A 20729-nucleotide genomic window follows, 5' to 3' on the forward strand; every position below is an offset into this window, starting at 1 on the left:
CCTACAAAATCTGGCTCACAGAGACCTCTCTCCTACCCTTTCCCTGAATGTCTTATGTTATAACTGGCCAGTTGTTTTTGTGAGTGAGTGTGTTGAATGACAAAAAAATTTTTTTGCATGACCCATCTGCTTGGAGTACTCTAAAAGGTAATTGGCCTTATATAAAAATGCTGGACCCAGACAAAGTTTCTGGAGATGTCCAGAAACATTCCAAAATTTTTGTTTTTATCCCTCTTTTGATTTTTATATATAGTTTTTGGTATATATGTAAGTGTTTAGTCTTAAACTGTGTGACTAATGACAGATATAAATTTGTTTTTTAAAATATGTTTTTTATAACAAAAGTTCTTTTTCCTCCAGTGTGTTATAACTAAATGTTTATGGGTATGTCTCAAGTTTGGTAACACTCAAAAGTGTAACCCTACAGCTACATTATTACCAGACAAGGTAAAAATTAATTTGCTAAGGTAACTAACTATTTAAGGTAAAAGTCTAAATGTTTAACGTGACTATACATCCCCAAAACAAAAATATATAAATTTTATATACAGGACACTGTTGGAGGTCCCCCTAAGGTGCCCTGTAAACTATCTTGTGGAAATTAATCCACAACAGATCTGGCATCAATCTGACACTGTAAATGTTAAAATCATTGTCACGAAAATGCATTAACTCTCTAAGCAACTTGAGTCTGTTTAAAATACATATTTTAGCTAAAATTGGTCTCAAGATCCTGTGGTAGAGACTGCTACAGGAGGTCACATTAGAAGACTTTTAAATAAAATCATAAAGAGATTTAAACCAATTATAATCATAGAGGTACCAACTATAACAAACCTATAACTTGTTACAAGTTCAAATTAACCACGAGAAGCAGATTGTTTGTGTTTCTTTCACAGGAATCCCGGAAAAACCATCTGAACCCCTGCACACCCAGACGTCACCCACTAGATGGCAGGACTACAGTGGCACACCTCCCAAAACCCTAGATGTCACTTAACGTGATCTGAAGAACCTGATACACAAACTCCAAGGACAGAACTTTCTTAATGCCTGCTTACCGTTCCTGCTTCTTATTTGCCTGTCACGTGTTGGCTGTTCCATCTGGCTATCTACAGAAAAGCAGAATTCCAGGCAGCTGACCTCCCTCATGTAGCATCTCATCCCCTGCCAATTCTTCCCCTAGCCATCTACTTTGGACTGAGACTTGTATCGGACTTTCTGGCATACCCTATAGACATTTTACACAATTTTAAAGCAGCTTATTTCCCTTCACGCTGCTGATTTTTTATAGACTGATCCTGAGTAATTCATAGACTTTACAGACTGTTGCCTTTAGGATTATACAATGCCAAATAGCCCCTCTGTTTGGTGGGTCATGCCCTCCCGCCTCCCCCTCATTATGTACCCTTGCCCCTTCCCCCCCCTAAGCAGGGAACGTTCCTTTACACACCAATCCTTCCCTTTACACTGGCTTTCACTACTCCCCTACTTGTCCCTTCCTGTTTTGTTATATCATTTAGGTTTATGCCCAGAAGGTTTCTGCTCCATGAGAGTCTTTTACAGACTTTGAACCATCTTATGCTATTACTAGATAGAAAGATAGAAAAGATGTAGAGATATTGTGAAGAGATGGTTGAGCAGGCTGCACTTAAACCTATGAGATGAGTCCCTCCAGGTAAGTCTCTCTAAAGAGGGGTTGAGCACAGGAGGACGCATAAATCTCACAAGGTTGGCAGCCATTTAAGCCTTCCCTCCTCCACAGAAAGTCCTACATCTTCCCACCTGAGCACGGCACTCTTTAATAACATTTAAGCCTGCTCCATTCCATTTTTCTTTACTGTGTCCATTTAGATATAAAGGGAAAGGAGGAGATGATGCTGAGGAATTATTCTGATGCAGTCTCTGCCCCCAGGTTTTACCACAACCCTCGAAATCCTAGCAGTGCCCCCTTCAACCAATCCTGGCCCCACACATCACTCCTGGTTGATGCCCAATAAAAGCTCCCTCACCCCCCACTCGCCCTGTCTGTGCCCTCGGCTCCCCCCCCCCCTCTCTCTGTTCCTTCGGCTCTCTCTCAGATCTCTCTCCCTTCTCTCACCCTGTGGTCAGGTAGTGGGGACGGCCATTGTCAGCTGACTCCATGTAGCCTGAGCCACCCCCCCATCCTATAATAAAGATTTTTGTACCCCCACTTGTTCTGGACTTCCTCTCTCTTCTCCGCGGTGCAGCCCGACACCGGACCACAACAACAACACAGGTGAGAAATTATGGTGATTTGAACACAAGTGACATCAGTGGATCTAATCAGAAAGGTACTAATTCAAAAGTGTGTTTGGAAGATGAATTGAAAATACTAGGCGCTAGATTTAGTGTGAGCAGTGAGGAAGAGGAAACATCAAGAACAATGGCCATTTTTTAAATTTATTTATAAAAAGGAAACATTGACAAACCCATAGGATAAGAGGGGTACAACTCCACAAAATTTCCATCACCAGAACTTCATATCCCCTACCCTCCCCTGATAGTTTTCTTATTCTTTATCCCTCTGGGAGTATGGACCCAAGGTTATTGTGGGATGCAGAAGGTAGCAGGTCTGGCTTCTGTAATTGCTTCCCCACTGAACATGTGCATTGACAGGTCAGTTCATACTCCCAGCATGTCTCTTTCCTTCCCTAGTAGGGTGGGACTCTGATGAAGCAGAGCTCTAGGAAACATTGGTGGGGTTGTCTGTCCAGGGAAGTCTGGTCAATTTTTAGACATGGACTACAAGTGATTTACTGAGTTGAAGAAACTGATAAGAGAAATAGAAGGAGAAGTAGTCACAGCTTGTGTTTTGAACATATTTGAGAGACATTCAAGTAAAATCATGGAGATTCTGTTAAAATGGAGTCTGGACAAGAGAGAAAGAAAGAGACTCACAGAGGGCTGAATTGAGAGTTTTTACTATATAGGTGGTTTTGTGCTGATTAAGAAAAAAGGGGACAAAGAAAAGGCAAGCTCCAGGAGTGCTACCAAAGAAATCCCAATATCCAGAGGTTGGGGGGAAGAAAATGAGTCAGACCTTCCACCTTCTGCACCCCATAAAGAATTTTGGTTCATATTCCCAGAGGGATAAAAAAAATAATAATAATAAGTGGAGGGGATGGGACATGGAACTTTGGTGGTGGGCACTGTATGGAATTGTACTAGTGTTATCTTACAGTCTTGTTAATCATTATTAAATCACTAATAATAATAATGATAATAATAATACTCATAAGAAGCTACTAGAGACAGGTAGAGAAATAATTCCTGGATTTTAGCATCACAAATATGCCCTGGCAACATTGCTTATTATATTCAACACTGTTAAGACCATCCTGTGAACTTGAGAAAGGTTAATTTCAAGGGAAGTAATAGTCACGTAGAAGTGATAGAAACTGTGTTTGAGTGGCTTGGGGAGTGAGTGGGAGATGAATAAATAATGGTAGCTTATGTGTACCTCTCTTCTAAGAACCCTGAAGATGAAGTTGAGAACAGAAATGAGAGGTTCCTGAATGAAACTAGGTGATCAAGGCATATTTGAAGATTCCCAAGGAGTCAAAAAGAAACTGAAGAGACATGAAAAGACTGAAGCAAACAAGAGAGTGAAAGCCAGTTAAAGAAGAGAGAATCTAGGCATGATATTACGAGCAAATTGACAGTGTTTACCTGTGGCAAGATGTGACAACACCAAAGAGATGAGGGAGGGAATGGTACAGAGGGAAATGGCTGTGTGCTGACTATTATGGAAACAGTGAGCAGCCTCTGCCTTGGCATCCCTCGTTCCATCTGCAGGATGGTTCCCATTCACTACTTTATTTAATGGTATACCGTGAAGTCTCAGATCCTTTCTCCATTATACATCTAAGGCAACTACAGTTAACAATGATCTGCTTAAAATGATCTGCTTAAAATCTGTTAAGAAAGGATCACTGCCTGGGAAGTGGTACATCAGTGGCTAGAGATTCGGACTTCCCAGCATGAGGTCCCAAGTTTGATCCCTGGCATCACATTTGCCAGAGTGATGCTCTGGTTCTCTATCACTAATAAATGAATCAATAAATCTTTGAAAAATTTGTATGAGAACTAAGATTCAAATATGAGTGCTTGGTTTCTAATCATAGTTTTCCCCCTCATTTCCTTTCCTCCTTTCCTCTTTCCCTTCCTCTCTTCCTTTTTTTCCTTCTTTCTCTTTCTCCTTGTCCTCAGCATCCTCCTTCTCTCTCTATCTCAATCTCACACTCCCTTTCTTACCCTTCCACATTTTCTTCCTGTTCCTTTCCTAGACTTTATGTTTAAATGAAAATCAGCTTTTTTAGCAAAATCAGTCTTGGAGTTAGTGTACTGAAACCCTTAGACACTATTCTGAACCTGGATTTTACAAGCTATCAAAGGACAGATTCACTAGCAGATTAAAGCACTTTAAAGCTTTCTCCAGTATTATGCCTCACTTATCTGGAGTTAGAGACCTCTAGGGTTCTGGACTTTAAAATATACTATATTTTTTCTTTTCTGTTGCTAAAACTTTCCATTAGAGTCCTGCTATCCCTTTAGGTTGCTCCAAAAATCATTGCTGTAGAAATTAAAGAAGGTGTTGTCAAGGTTGGCAGTAGACTGAAGCCTCCCAACTTGAATGTTTCACACTAACTTTCAAATTGGTTTATTATTTGAATTCATTTACACTTGGCATCAACATCAACACATTCTAGTTCTTTTTTAAATGGCAATTCAGATGACCTATAAGAAAAGAACTGGGAGTCAGGCAGTAGTGCAACAGGTCAAGCACACATGGTACAAAGCACAAGGACCTGCATAAGGATCTAGGTTTGAACCCCCGGCTCCCCACCTGCAGGGGAGTCGCTTCACAGGTGGTGAAGCAGGTCTACAGGTGTCTATCTCTCTCCCTCTCTGTCTTCCACTCCTCTCTCCATTTCTCTCTGTCCTACCCAACAACAGCAATGACAATAATAACTACAACAATAAAACAACAAGGGTGGTTTCCCGGAAGATGGCGGACTGAGAAGCTGCTGGTGGCTGAGCTCTGACCACATCTCCTGGAAACGGTAGGATTTTCTGCATTTAGCAGGCCAGCCAATAAGGGGTCCTAGCGGCAACACCAAGGAGGTGACTATAACTTAATTTGGGTTAAGAATTAGAGTAGGGAAAAAAGGGGGGGAAAAAAAAGGAAAAAAAAATTTTTTTCTTCCTTTTAATTTTCAAGCATACCTCCTTCCCACCCACCCCCATAACCAGTCCTTTTCTTTACCAAATTCCTGTCCCACCACGGAGTATCAATAATTCTAAGTCTATACCCTTCTGAAACCTCTGGCCTTTTTTCTTTCTAAGTAGCCAACCCCCCCACCTCACCCCGCATAGCTAATTAAATAATTAAAAATAAATACATTAAAAAAACCCTTTCCTTTCACTGCCCTTTTATGACTGTTCTTTTTCTTATCTTTTTCTTTTTTCTCTCTATCTTCCTTTCTCTTTTTTTTTCTTTTTCTCATTCTTGTCATCCCTTCTTCCTTAATCCTACAGCTTCCAAAGTCACAGCCCCCAACCCCCACACCAACAAACAGTGTGCTTTTTTGAATTCACTGATACACATTTGGGAATTTCCAGCTCTTTAATTACAGCTCTTTTTCTTATCTTTTCCCTTTTCTCTCTCTTGTCTCTCCCTCTCTCTTTTTTTTTAATCTTGTCATAAACTTCTTCCGTCTTCTTTGCCTGTCTGAATTTGTGAATTATTTTGGGGAAGAAATCTGACTCAGAGTGGACTCTCTATGTGTGTATCTCTGCTCTAGTTCCCTTTGCCCTCTTGTTACCCCTAGAATATACAGTGGATAGTAGATTTGCATAACTGTCTATTCTTGCTATCCTTTCTTTCTTTTCTCTTTCTTCACTGGGATTTGGTTATTATTTTTTCACAGATTGGAGAAATTGTTTAGCTAACTGGTAACGATTAAACTACTTCAATACTTGCTTCAGTTGATACTGTAATTCCTGAGGTTGGTGAGTACAATTGTCATAAAGGTATTTAGTACAGGGTTACTTGTACTCAAGGCACAACAACTGAGGAACAACAGAGCATAAAAAAAGAAGCACATAAATCAAAAAAATAGGTAGATCAAAAACAAATAAAACTGCTACTCCAATGAATGAAGACAAGAGCCCAGAAGAAACTACAAATCAGCCAGAAGTAACCATAGATAAGAAAAGTATGCAAGCAATAACAAACTTATTAATCACAGACATGAAAACAATATTGAAGGAAAGGAATGGCAGTATTAGGGAAACAATAGTTGAGACCCCCAAGGAAAATACTGATTATCTTGAGGCAATTAGAGAACTGAAAGCTGAAATAGCTTTAATGAAGAAAGAAGCTGAGGCAAGGGAAAGCAGACTAACAGAAGCAGAAAACAGAATTAGTCAGACAGAGGATGAGTTAGAGAAAATGAAGAAAGAGGTGAAAGAGCTTAAAAAGAGATTGAGAGACACTGAAACAACAACAGAGACATATGGGATGATCTCAAAAGAAGTAACATTCATATAATTGGCCTGCCAGAGGAAGAAACAGAGGAAGGGGAAGCAAACATTCTAAAGGAAATAATAGAAAAAAACTTCCCAGACCTGAATAGCAGAAAGGACATCAAGATTCAAGAGACCCAGAGAGTACCAAACAGAATCAACCCAGACCTGAAGACAGCAAGACACATCATAGTCACAATGAGAAGAAGTAAGGATAAAGAAAGGATCCTAAAGGCTGCAATAGAGAAACAAAAAATCACATACAAGGGAAAACCCATAAGATTATCTGCAGACTTCTCCACTAAAACTCTAAAAGCCAGAAGGGAGTTGCAAGATATCTATCAAGCCCTGAATGAAAAAGGGTTTCAACCAAGGATAATATATCCTGCTAGACTTTCATTCAAAATAGATGGAGGGATCAAAAAATTCTTAGATAAACAACAGTTAAAGGAAGCAACCATCACCAAGCCAGCCCTGAAAGAAGTTCTGAAAGACCTCTTATAAATAAGAACATCACTATAATACTTGCAATATATCAGAGAAAACAATTTTTTTTGAACAATGGTACTACAATACATTAAATTCATAATATCAATAAATGTCAATGGCTTAAACTCACCCATCAAAAGGCACAGGGTGGGGGGATGGATCAGAAAACATAACCCAACCATATGCTGCTTGCAACAATCCCATCTGTCACAACAAGATAAACACAGACTTAAAATGAAAGGATGGAAAACTATCATACAGGCTAACGGACCACAAAAAAAAGGCAGGAACAGCCATTCTCATCTCAGACACGATAGATTTTAAATTAAATAAAGTAATAAAAGATAGGCAAGGACATTACATAATGATTAGAGGATCAATCAGCCAAGAAGACTTAACAATTATTAACATCTATGCACCCAATGAGGAACCATCTAAATACATTAAGCACCTACTAAAAGAATTTCAAAAATACATTAATAGTAATACAATAATAGTAGGAGACTTCAATACCACACTCTCACACTTAGATCAACAAAGCAGAGAACCAATAAAGATACAAGAGAATTGAATGAAGAGATTGACAGACTAGACCTCTTGGACATTTTCAGACTCCTCCACCCTAAAAAACTGGAATACACCTTTTTTTCAAATCCACATAACACATACTCAAGGATAGACCACATGTTAAGCCACAAAGACAGCATCAATAAATTCAAGAGCATTGAAATCATCCCAAGTATCTTCTCAGACCACAGTGGAGTAAAACTAACATTTAACAACAAACAGAAAATTATTAAAAGACACAGAATTTGGAAACTAAACAACATGCTCCTTAAGAACCACTGGGTCAGAGACTCACTCAAGCAGGAAATTCAAATGTTCCTGGAAACTAATGAAAATGAAGACACAACCTATCAAAACATTTGGGACACAGCTAAAGGAGTACTGAGAGGGAAACTTATAGCCATACAATCACATATTAAACACCAAGAAGAAGTTCAAATTAACGACCTTACTGCACACCTCAAGGACTTAGAGGAAGAGGAACAAAGGAACCCTAAAGCAACCAGAAGGACAGAAATCACTAAATTCGAGCAGAAATAAACAACATCGAAAATAAAAGAACCATACAAAAGATCAATGAAGCCAAATGTTGGTTCTTTGAAAGATTAAACAAAATTGACAAACCCTTAGCCAGACTCACCCAACAAAAAAGAGAGAAGACTCAAATTAATAGAATTGTAAATGATGGAGGAGATATCACAACTGACACCACAGAAATCCAGAGAATCCTGTGAAACTTCTATAAAGAACTATATGCCACCAAGCTAGAGAATCTGGAAGAAATGGAACAATTCCTAGAAACATATGCCCTTGCAAAACTGAACCAAGAAGAACTACAAAATCTAAATGCACCAATCACAGACAAAGAAATTGAAACCATTATTAAGAATCTCCCCAACAACAAAAGTCCTGGACCAGATGGCTTCACAAACGAATTCTACAAAACTTTCAGGAAACAGTTAATACTGTACTTCTTAAGCTATTCCATAAGATTGAAGAAACAGGAATACTTCCTTCCACCTTCTATGAAGCCAACATCATCCTGATACCAAAAGCTGATAGGGACAGAGCAAAAAAGGAAAACTACAGACCAATATCTCTGATGAACATTGATGCCAAAATATTAAACAAGATCTTGACCAACCGGATACAGCAACATATCAAAAAGATTGTTCATCACGACCAAGTGGGATTCATCCCAGGAATGCAAGGCTGGTTCAACATCCGTAAGTCAATCAATGTCATTCACCACATCAATAAAAGCAAAGCCAAAAACCACAGGATTATCTCAATAGATGCAGAGAAAGCCTTTGACAAAATCCAACACCCATTCATGCTCAAAACTCTACAAAAAATGGGAATAGATGGGAAATTCTTCAAGATAGTGGAGTCTATATATAGCAAACCTACAGCCAACATCATACTCAATGGACAGAAGCTGAAAGCATTCCCCCTCAGATCGCGGACTAGACAGGGATGTCCACTGTCACCGTTACTCTTCAACGTAGTATTGGAAGTTCTTGCCATAGCAATCAGGCAAGAGAAAGAAATCAAAGGAATACAGATTGGAAGGGAAGAAGTCAAGCTCTCACTATTTGCAGATGATATGATAGTATACATAGAAAGACCCAAAGAATCCAGTAGAAAATTACTGGAAGTTATTAGGCAATATAGCAAGGTATCAGGCTAAAAAAATCAATGTACAAAAATCAGTGGCATTTCTTTATGCAAACACTAAATCTGAAGAAGAAGATATCCAGAAATCACTCCCATTTACTGATTCAGCAAAATCAATCAATTACCTAGGAATAAAGTTGACCAAAGAAGTGAAAGACTTGTATGCTGAAAACTATGAGTTGCTACTCAAGGAAATAGAAACTAATACCAAGAAATGGAAAGATATCCCATGCTCATGGATTGGTAGAATAAATATCATCAAAATGAATATTCTCCCCAGAGCCATATACAAATTTAATGTAATACCCATCAAAGTTCCACCAACCTTCTTTAAGAGAATAGAACAAACACTACTATCATTTATCTGGAACACCTGAAAATATCTGAAAAAACATCTGAAAACACCTAGAATTGCCAAAACCATCTTGAGGAAAAGAAACAGAAATGGAGGCGTCACACTCCCAGACCTTAAACTATATTATAAAGCCATCATCGTCAAAACAGCATGGTACTGGAACAAAAATAGGCACACAGACCAGTGGAACAGAATTGAAAGCCCAGAAATAAATCCCAACACCTATGGGCATCTAATCTTTGATAAGGGGGCCCAAAGGATTAAATGGAAAAAGGAGGCTCTCTTCAATAAATGATGCTGGGAAAACTGGGTTGTAACATGCAGAAGAATGAAATTGAACCACTTTATCTCACCAGAAACAAAAATCAACTCCAAATGAATCAAAGACCTAGATGTCAGACCAGAAACAATCAAATACTTAGAGGAAAACATTGGTAAAACAGTTTGCCACCTACACCTCAAGGACATCTTGATGAATCAAACCCAATTGCAAGGAAGTCTAAAGCAGAAACAAACCAATGGTACTACATCTAATTTAAAAGCTTCTGCACAGCCAAAGAAACCATCACACAAACAAAGAGACCCCTCACAGAATGGGAGAAGATTTTCACATGCCATACATCAGAAAAGAAACTGATCACCAAAATATATAAAGAGCTCAGCAAACTTAGCACCAAAAAAGCAAATGACCCCATCCAAAAATGGGCAGAGGATATGAACAAAACATTCACGACAGAGGAGATTCAAAAGGCTAACAAACATATGAAAAACTGCTCTAGGTCAGATTGTCAGAGAAATGCAAATTAAGACAACACTAAGATACCACCTCACTACTGTAAGAATAGCATACATCAAAAAGGACAGCAGCAACAAATGCTGGAGAGGATGTGGGGACAGAGGAACCCTTTTACATTGCTGGTGGGAATGTAAATTGGTCCAGCTTCTGTGGAGAGCAGTCTGGAGAACTCTCACAAGGCTAGATATGGACCTTCCATATGATCCAGTAATTCCTCTCCTGGGATTATACCCCAAGGACTCCATAACACCCAACCAAAAAGAGGTGTGTACTCCTATGTTCATAGAAGCACAATTCATAATAGCTAAAACCTGGAAGCAACCCAGGTGCCCAACAACAGATGAGTGGCTGAGAAAGCTGTGGTATATATACACAATGGAATACTATGCAGCTATCAAGAACAATGAACCCACCTTCTCTGACCCATCTTGGACAGAGCTAGAAGGAATTATGTTAAGTGAGCTAAGTCAGAAAGATAAATATGCGTATGTGATGATCCCACTCATCAACAGAAGTTGACTAAGAAGATATGAAAGGGAAACTAAAAGCAGGACCTGATCAAATTGTAAGTAGGGCACCAAAGTAAAAACCCTGTGGTGAGGGGTAGCTTCCTGGGACAGTGGGAGGTGGGAATGGGTGGGAGGGATGGGTCACAGTCTTTTGGTGGTGGGAATGGTGTTTATATATACTCCTAGCAAAATGTAGACATATAAATCAGTAGTTAATCAATATGAGAGGGGGTAAATCAATTGTATGTCTCAAAGTTTGTCAAAACACGAACTGAATCTTTTTAATATATAGGCTGTGTATTTGATATGCAGACTCGCTCAAAAGCCTAGACCAAGTAGATTAGAAGCATCCTATAGCACAGCTATATACAAGATACTGGATACTGTACAGCAAACCATAACAAAAGGACTTTTCAAAGTTAACCCAATTACCAAATAATGTGATGATAACATTAACTATCAATTGTCTTTTTGAACCCTAAGACAGCAGGAACCTCACATCTCCACTATAGAGCCCCTACTTCCCCCAGTCCTGGAACCCTTGGATAGGGCCCACTTTCCCGTATGCCTCTCCCAATCCATACCAAATAATATTGCATGTGCCGATCACAACCTAACCAACGCAACGATTGCCACCTCAACATGCTTCACCTCAGACTGTGTCCAGAGACTTCACGTGTAGAATGACAACTCTTCAGCTTCATTACTCGGGTGAGACCTTTCCTTTTATAGTATACTCTAATTTCATCTCAGGTGGTTCACTTTCTAACAAAGTCCCATAACCTAGATATACACCAGTTTCTGTGAGAGAGAGCTTATGTTCACATGTATCCATAAACTACTGCAAAATATATACCTGAAAGCAGAAGTACACTAGAGTTTTCAGTGAGTACCTCCCTAACACTTCCTCTCCACTATTACAAGCTTTGGGCCCATGATTGCTCAACAATTTGTTTGGCCTCGTATGTTAACTCTCTTTTCAATCACCAGGTTCCAGATGCCACCATGATGCTGGCCAGGCTTCCCTGGATTGAAGATCCCACCAATATGTCCTGGAGCTCAGCTTCCCTAGAGACACACCCTACTAGGGAAAGAGAGAGGCAGACTGGGAGTATGGACCGACCAGTCAATGCCCATATTCAGCGGGGACACAATTACAGAAGCCAGACCTTCTACCTTCTGCAACCCTCAATGACCCTGGGTCCATGCTCCCAGAGGGATAGAGAATGGGAAAGCTATCAGGGGAGGGGGTGGGTTATGGAGATTGGGTGGTGGGAATTGTGTGGAGTTATACCCCTCCTACCTTATGGTTTTGTTAATTAATCCTTTCTTAAATAAAAAAAAAACAAGGGCAACAAAAGGGAATATATATATATATATATATATATATATATATATATATATATATATATATATATGAATAGGGGAGCTATAAAGGGAGGGAATTGGATATGGAGCTCAGGGGTGGACATTGAGTGGAAATGCAGCCCTCTTATCCTATAGTCTTGTCAAAATTTCCATTTTATAAATAAAAAATTAAAATAAGAAAAGAATGACCTCTGGGGTGAATGGGAGATGGTTTACCCACTAGAGCATTCGCTGTCTGTAAAGGTCTGCATTTAATCCCTGCCACTACAAGAAGGGAAAGCACCAGGGGAGCTCCACTGGTGACGGATATGTGGTGTGTTATCTCTGTTGTCCTTTCCTTGCTTCTCTTTCCATCTCTATAAATAAATAAATAAATAAATAAATATATGTTGAGTCCATGAGGCAACATGGCATCATCCTGTACAGAAAAAACCTTGAGTTCATCTCATCCTTCCTTCCCCTCTCTTTCTTTCTTTCTTTCTTTCTTTCTTTCTTTCTTTCTTTCTTTCTTTCTTTCTTTCTTATTTCTTTCCTTTTCCTATATTTATTTTCCCCCTTTCTCCCTGAAGCACTGTTCAGCTCTGACTTATTGCCAGATTGCCTCAGACTGAACCTGAAACCCAGAGCCTCAGGTATGAAAGTTTTTTACATAAAAAGTAAGTGTGCAAGTTTTTACCCACTCCCAGCCCCCATCCTCCCACCGGACCTTCTTTGCCTTGAAAAAAAAAAGCTTTCCTATCCTTTATCCCTCTGGGATAAGCTCCCAAAGACCTTCTATGGGGTTCAGACTGTGGAAGGTCTGGCTTTTGTAATTGCTTCTCCACTGGACATGGGCACTGGCAGGTTGATGTAAAAACGCATAATGACTTTTCTGGCAACTCAATATATCCCTGTAATCTTATGATCTTGCAAGCCATTACATAGAGGGACAGGTGGTAGTCGGAGGGTACTGCCCAGACAGTAGGAGTGGTTATAGGTTTGGCTTGGAAAGGTAGAGGCAGGGATTGGGTTTTATCTATGAGCTTCTCCTGCTCTGTCTGCTCTCTGTCTTGACCATGATGTAAATAGTAACTCAGCTTTTTTTACACTCTCTCTCACTCTCTGTCTCTCTCTTTCTTTCTCATGCTCTAATATGTGGATATTCTCTATTTTCCTGAATTAAGTTTAATGTACCTGAAAATCATGCTCTCTCCTCAAATGTTTGTTGAGACAGTGTGTGACAAACTTTTAGAATGGGGGGAAGCAAGCATGAGCCTTGCCTTTCCCCCTCCCCTCAATTATTAAATCACTAAACACGAGTACTAGGCATCTGATAATTTATCCAAGGAAATTTTAAATGAATGAAAACCACATACTCTATTCTATTTTAAATGAACCAAAAGATAAATGAAAGGTCTGAAATCTAGTATGAGATCTCATAAACCCTTAACACACCGATTTCTAACCACCTCATTAGAATAAAATAATACATTAGTCCAATTCACTTTGAGTGTTCAAGTGGAAAACTTTGGTATAAATAAATGATTTGTATGAAAAGACATCTGCTTCATTGCACTAAACAGTACTCTGGTGGCCCAAAGTGTTAACGATGCTCCCAGCTGCCTCTAATGACATGCACTCAAATGGCACTGTTGTTTAAATAAAGATAGAGGGCTGTTAGCAGGGCTGGGAATGAATGGCACAGAAGAGGGGAGAGTATGGGCATAAGTCTAGAGCTAGATGTGGGTTCCAGCTCTGGATCAGTCATATTCTAGCTGTCTCCTTGTTTTATTTTGTCAATTTTAATTTAAATGTTTTTTTTTTTATTTTGCCACCAGGACTATTGCTGGGACACAGTAACTACATAGTGAATCCACTGCTCCCAGCAGCCATTTTTCCTTTTTTTTTTTCTTTTCCTTTCTTTTTTAATTAGATAGGACAAAGAGAAATTAAGAGGAGAAAGAGCGATGGGCTGGGAAGACAGCATAATGGTTATGCAACAGATTTTCATGCCTAAGGCTCTGAGGCCCCAGTTGCAACCCCAAGCAACACCATAAGCCTGACTCCTGAGCAGAGCTCTGGCTTCTCTGTCTTGCTCTTTGTATATGTCTTTCATTAAAAATAGTAAAAATCGGGAGTCGGGCGGTAGCACAGTGGGTTAAGTGCACGTGGCACAAAGCACAAGGACCGGCATAAGGATCCCGGTTCGAGTCCTCGGCTCCCCACCTGCAGGGAAGTCGCTTCACAGGCGGTGAAGCAGGTCTGCAGGTGTCTATCTTTCTCTCCCCCTCTCTGTCTTCCCCTCCTCTCTCCATTTCTCTCTGTCCTGTCTACCGAAGATGACATCAATAACTACAACAATAAAAAAAAACAAGGGCAACAAAAGGAAAAATAAATAAATATTTAAAAAAATAGTAAAAATGGAGCTGGGTGAGAGAGTCGGGCGGTAGCACAGCAGGTTAAGGGCAGGTGGCGCAAAGCGCAAGGACCGGAATAAAGATCCCCACCTGCAGGGGAGTCGCTTCACAGGCTGTGAAGCAGGTCTGCAGGTGTCTATCTTTCTCTCCCTCTTTCTGTCTTCCCCTCTTCTCTCCATTTTTCTCTGTCCTAACAACAATGACATCAATTAACAGCAACAACAATAATAACTACAACAACAATAAAAACCAACAAGGGCAACAAAAGGGGAAATAAATAGACATATAAAAATTTTAATATTCACTAAAATTGATGACTAGGCTTAATAGAAAAAACGAAAATGGGCTGGGTGGTGGCTACCTGGTTGAGTGCACATGTTACAAAGCACAAGGACCCTAGTTCGAGCCCCCTGTACCCACCCACAAGGGGAAAGCTTTGCAAGTGATGAAGCAGTGTTATAGAAGTCTCTCTGTCTCTCTCCCTATCACCCCTTCCCTCTTGATTTCTGGCTGTTTCTATCCATAAATAAATAAAATATAATAAAAAAATTCAAAAAATAGTAAAACATTTTAAAAGAATTTTAAAAAGGAGAGAGGAGGAGGAAGGGAAAAGACAGAATGATAAATATACCTGTAGATCTGTTTCACAGGTCCTAAAGCTTCCTCCCTGCTAGCAGAGAGCAAGGGCTCTAACCCAGGTCCTTGAGCTCTGGTCTCTGTGTCCTTGTTTTTACAAATAAAAATGATAAAAACAGACATCCTCTCACACCTGTTGCATTATTTCTGTGGCAGTGGCCGAGGTAAAGCACTAGATTACATTCCTGAAATCCTTACCTTCTCCTCTTTGCCCCTCCTACCCATCCCTGCACTTACCACTATGTGGCTAATCTATCAAACTGGTTTTCAGAGTGATGTGTTGGCTCCATAAGGCAACAGTTCCCAGTGTTCTCCTTTTACAGAAACTACCCAGGGTGTGTCTTTTCCTATCCTCTTGATGGAGTACCAGGAAAAGTATGATACTGACCACCCAGACACTCTGAGTTGACCACACGTAAATCCAGGAGAGCCCAAATTGCTAGGATAAGACAAGAACATTTTTCCATGGTAAGAAGAAATAAGGACTCCTGAGAACATTAGAAAGAAGTGGGAACACAAAAACTTTTCTACTCTACTTTTACCTTTGGATTCCTGTTTATCAAACTATTTTTCCTGCTTTCTATCTTACCGGCTATCAGCCACCAAGTTGCAGAAGTTACCACGACAGCATCCTGACTTCCCTGGGCAGACAACCACACCAATGTGTCCCAGAACCTCACCTCTCCAGAACCTTAACTCACTAGGGAAAGAAACAGGCCAGGGGTACGGATGCACCTGCCAATGTCCATGTCCAGTGGAGAAGTAATTCCAGAAGCCAGACCTTCCACCTTCTGCATCCCATAAAGAAATTTGGTCCTTATTCCCAGAGAGGGATAAAGAATAGGGAAAATTCCAATGGTGTGGATGGGACACAGAACTCTGGTGTTGAGAACTGTGTAGAATTATACCCCTGTTATTTTACAATCTTGTTAATCATTACTAAATCATTAATTAAAACTTTAAAAAAAGGAAAGAAGTGAGAAGGAAGCTTATACAAACTAGAAAAAAAGAGAGAGATTACGCAGAATTGGACTCTCTTTTCTCTAAAATGAGTGTATGCAAATATTTCTGTATAAAATGGAGAGAACTCAGAGGTCATCCTGTCTGTTCTTTGACAGGTGATGGATTTAGCTACCAAATGAAGGAGATAACAAGCTCAATATTCCTCAGTGAAAGAGCACACTTTGTAATGTTATATTCACATAATCAAATATGAGGCAAAGGAGACAGACTGTAAAAATGGTAGTGTGACCTCCGTAATTTGGGCAAGTTCCTGAGAACAGGCCTTGGCAGATGGTGAGAGCTCTCATTGGAAGAACAACCAACACCTGATTATCATTCAAAGCCTAATCACTTTCCCTGCAAGACAAAGCAGCAATGGAGTCACAGAAATGAGAGACTTCAGATAAATAGCCTTATGTCTAGGAGATCTAACAAATAGCCTAGTTACTAAGACACCAGTAAGAATCTATGATGCAGCAAAGATACCATGACCCAAGAAACAAAGTGAAATGTTATTGTAAATGACATGTACTTTTCTTCAAAAAGAAAGGTCATTTTCACCAACAACTAAACTTGTTTCTCTATATGAAGTTCTATATAGCCTATGGTAGAAAAAGGAGAGAGAGAAAGAGAAATCAAGTTATAGAGCCTAGACTTAGAGGCCACGTGATGATGCAGCTAGATGAAGACACACACTGCAATGAGCAAGAACCCAGGTTCAACTCCCACTCCCTATCTACAAAGCAGATACTACATGAGAAGTGAAACAGTCCTGCAGGTGTCTCTTTGTTTCTCTCCCTTTAATCCTTTTATCTCATAGTCCCCTCTCATTTCTCTCTGCCCCTACCCAATAATAATATTTTTTTAAAAAAAGAATTTAGTGGGAGTCGTGCAGTAGCGCAGTAGGTTAAGCACATGTGGCGCAAAGCACAAGGACCCCACCGGTTAGGATCCCGGTTCGAGCCCCCAACTTCCCACCTGCAGGCAGTGAAGCAGGTCTGCAGGTGTCTCTCTGTCTCTCTTCCCCTTCTCTCTCAATTTCTCTCTGTCTCTATCTAATAACAAATTAATTAATTAATTAATTAATTAATTTTAAAAAATAATTTAGACTTTACAATAAAGCAAAACACATAATTGAAAACTAGTTAATGTCCTAAATTAAATACATATTCAAATCCTCAGTTAAATACATCTGCAGAGATCTGAAGTTCTGTATGGATATGAATTTGACAGTTGGAGAAGGAACAATGCTCAACATTTTTCAGCCCACTGCAGAGTCTGAAAAATAAAAATAGCTCAGGACTAAGGTCAGATCAAAAAGAAAATGGAATGAGCTCTAGCCTCCTGTGAGATGCTGAGTAATAAATGAAAGGATACACATAGAAGAGGGCCTAGCAAGCACAAAGTCCTCACTCAACATCACATATTAAGAATATTGGGTCTTCCATCTGCCTAGGTTCAAATCTCATCCAGTCAAATACCAGGCACATTATCGGGGGAAATTTAATTAAATGATTTTTTAATATTTATTTATTCATTCCCTTTTATTGCCCTTGTTGTTTTATTGTTGGAGTTATTGTTGTTGTTGTTATTGATGACATCATTGTTGGATAAGACAGAGAGAAATGGAGAGAGGAGGGGAAGACAGAGAGGGGGAGAGAAAGACTCCTGCAGACCTGCTTCACCGCCTGTGAAGTGACTCCCCTGCAGGTGGGGAACCAGGTACTTGAACCGGGATCTTTGAGCTGGTCCTTGCACTTTGCACCATGTGCGCTTAACCTGCTGCACTACCGCCCGACTCCCATTAAATGATTTTTTTATTCAGTACATATAAGTTACTCATAACCCTCAATACTTGTTTTCTTTTAGTATTTTTTAAATTTATTTAAACAAGGAGACATTAACAAAACCATAGGATAAGAGTGGTACAACTCCACACAATTCCCACCACCAGAACTCTGTATCCCATCCCCTCCCCTGATAGCTTTCCCATTCTTTATCCCTCTGGGAGTATGGATCCAAGGTCATTGTGGGATGCAGAAGATGGAAGGTCTGGCTTCCGTAATTGCTTCCCTGCTGAACATGGGTGTTGACAGGTCAATCCATACTCCCAGCCTGCCCCATAGCAGCTCAATTCGTAATAGCTAAAACCTGGAAACAACCCAGGTGCCCAACAACAGATGAGTGGCTGAGGAAGCTGTCGTATATACACACAATGGAATACTATGTAAGAATTAAGAACAATAAACCCACCATCTCAGACAGAGCTAGAAGGAATTATGTTAAGTGAGCTAAGTCAGAAAGATAAAGATGAGTATGGGATCATCCCACTCATCAACAGAAGTTGAGGAAGAAGAACAGAAAGGGAAACTAAAAGCAGGATCTGACTAAATCTGGAGTAGGGCACCAAAGTAAAAACCCTGTGGTGATGGGGAGGGTGGATATTTGGCTTCCCGGGGTGGTAGGAGGGTGCGGGTGGGTGGGTGGAATGGGACACAGTCTTTTGGTGGTGGGAATGGTTTTTATGTACATTCCTATTAAAGTGTAGTCATATAAATAACTATTTAATTAACATGAGAGGTGAAAAATTGTATGTCTCAAACGTTTAGTATGTTTAAAATACTTTTATTAATTTTGAACAGAAACAGAGAAATTGAGAGGCAAGGGAGAGATAGAGAGAGACATCTGCAGCATTGCTTCACTGTTCATAAACTCTCAGCCCTCCAGGTAGGTACTGAGGGCTTGAACCTGGATCCTTGCACATATGCACATTAAACCAGATGCCTCACCACCCTTCTTTTAGTACTTTTTTTTCTACCAGGATTATTGCTCAGGCTCAATGCCTACACAGCTTCACTATCCCCAGGGGCAGCATTTTACATATATATATATATATATATATATATATATAGAGAGAGAGAGAGAGAGAGAGAGAGAGAGAAGCAGAGAAAGGTAGAAAGGAAGAGAAAGACAGAGAGGCAGAGAGGAGGAAATACTCCTATAGCCATTCTCCACCATTTGTGAATATTCTCCTCTACATGTGGGGACTTGAACCTGAGTCCTCGTGTACATTAGCATGTGTGTGCTCTCTTGCATGAGTCACCATAGCCCCTGTTCCTCTCATATTTATTATACATTTCACAAGTGACCTTTCCATGAATTTGTTTGGACATAACCACACACTGTAGAGTCATTTTTTTATTTTTATTTATAACATGGAAATATTTACAAGACCGTAATTAAGACGGGTACAATTTCACACAATTCCTACCACTAGAACTCTGTATTCCATCCCCTCCCCTGATAGCTTTCCTATTTTTTAACCCTCTGGGAGTATGGACCCAGGGTCATTATGGGATGCAGAAGGTAGAAGGTCTGGCTTCTGTAATTGCTTCTCCAATGAATATGACTGTTGACAGGTCAATCCATATTCCCAGCCTGTCTCTCTCTTTCACTAGTGGTGTAATGTTGGATAGTATGCCAGCTCCCCCTGGCTTCTGCTTAACCATATGCCTATATAGGGATAGATTTAATCCCATTCAAAGCTTTGGTCTATTTACATAAATCACTTTTACATTTACATAAAGCACTCCAGGGCATTGGTGGTTCAGTGATAGGATTCTCGCCTGCTCTGACCCCTCCTTGTCACACTCTGATTTTCACCAGTCACTTTTCTCTCCACCCTCTCTATGTCACATCCTGTTTCCACCCTACTTGGCAAGTATATAAAAAGACAGCATTGTGATTTTTAGGGTACTTGAGTTTATCTTAGCTTGTCTTAGAATGTGCTGCGTCCTGCATGAATAAAGAGATACTGCCTACAGCTCCACCATGAGTCCCTGGTCATCTGTTACCCGCCGGTGAAGCGAGCCCGGCGAAAACAACATAACCCGTCGAAAACAACAGTATAAGGAACTGGGGAAGCGGGCTTCCAGGACACATGAAGGGGTTTTCTGCCCAGAGAAGTCAGGTTGGCATCGTGATAGCATCTGGAACCTAGTAGCTGAAAAAGAGTTAAGATATAAAGCAGAACAAATTGCTGACTAATCACAAACCTAAAGGCAAGGATATTACAGATGAAGACTTAGGGTTTCCGTTTTGGAAAAGGCTAGTAGGTCTATGATTAGAATCATTTTTTTATAATTTGCTGGCCCGTTGTCTCGGAATAATTTAAATCAAATAATTTTTATTATGCTGATTCAGAAATGTGACCGTTAGCATGACTACACCACTTACATGATTTAGGTGTTTGTGCCTTTCTATTTTGCCACTTCTATTTTGTGTTTACTCTAGTTATCCCTTTATGGTTTTTTGCCCCTACCAGCAGGGCGGTGAACAGGGGCTAGGAACCCAATGAGACCTGAAATGATAGGGACAAGAGA

Source organism: Erinaceus europaeus, chromosome 3, assembly GCF_950295315.1.
Source record: "Erinaceus europaeus chromosome 3, mEriEur2.1, whole genome shotgun sequence".
Taxonomy (NCBI): domain Eukaryota; kingdom Metazoa; phylum Chordata; class Mammalia; order Eulipotyphla; family Erinaceidae; genus Erinaceus; species Erinaceus europaeus.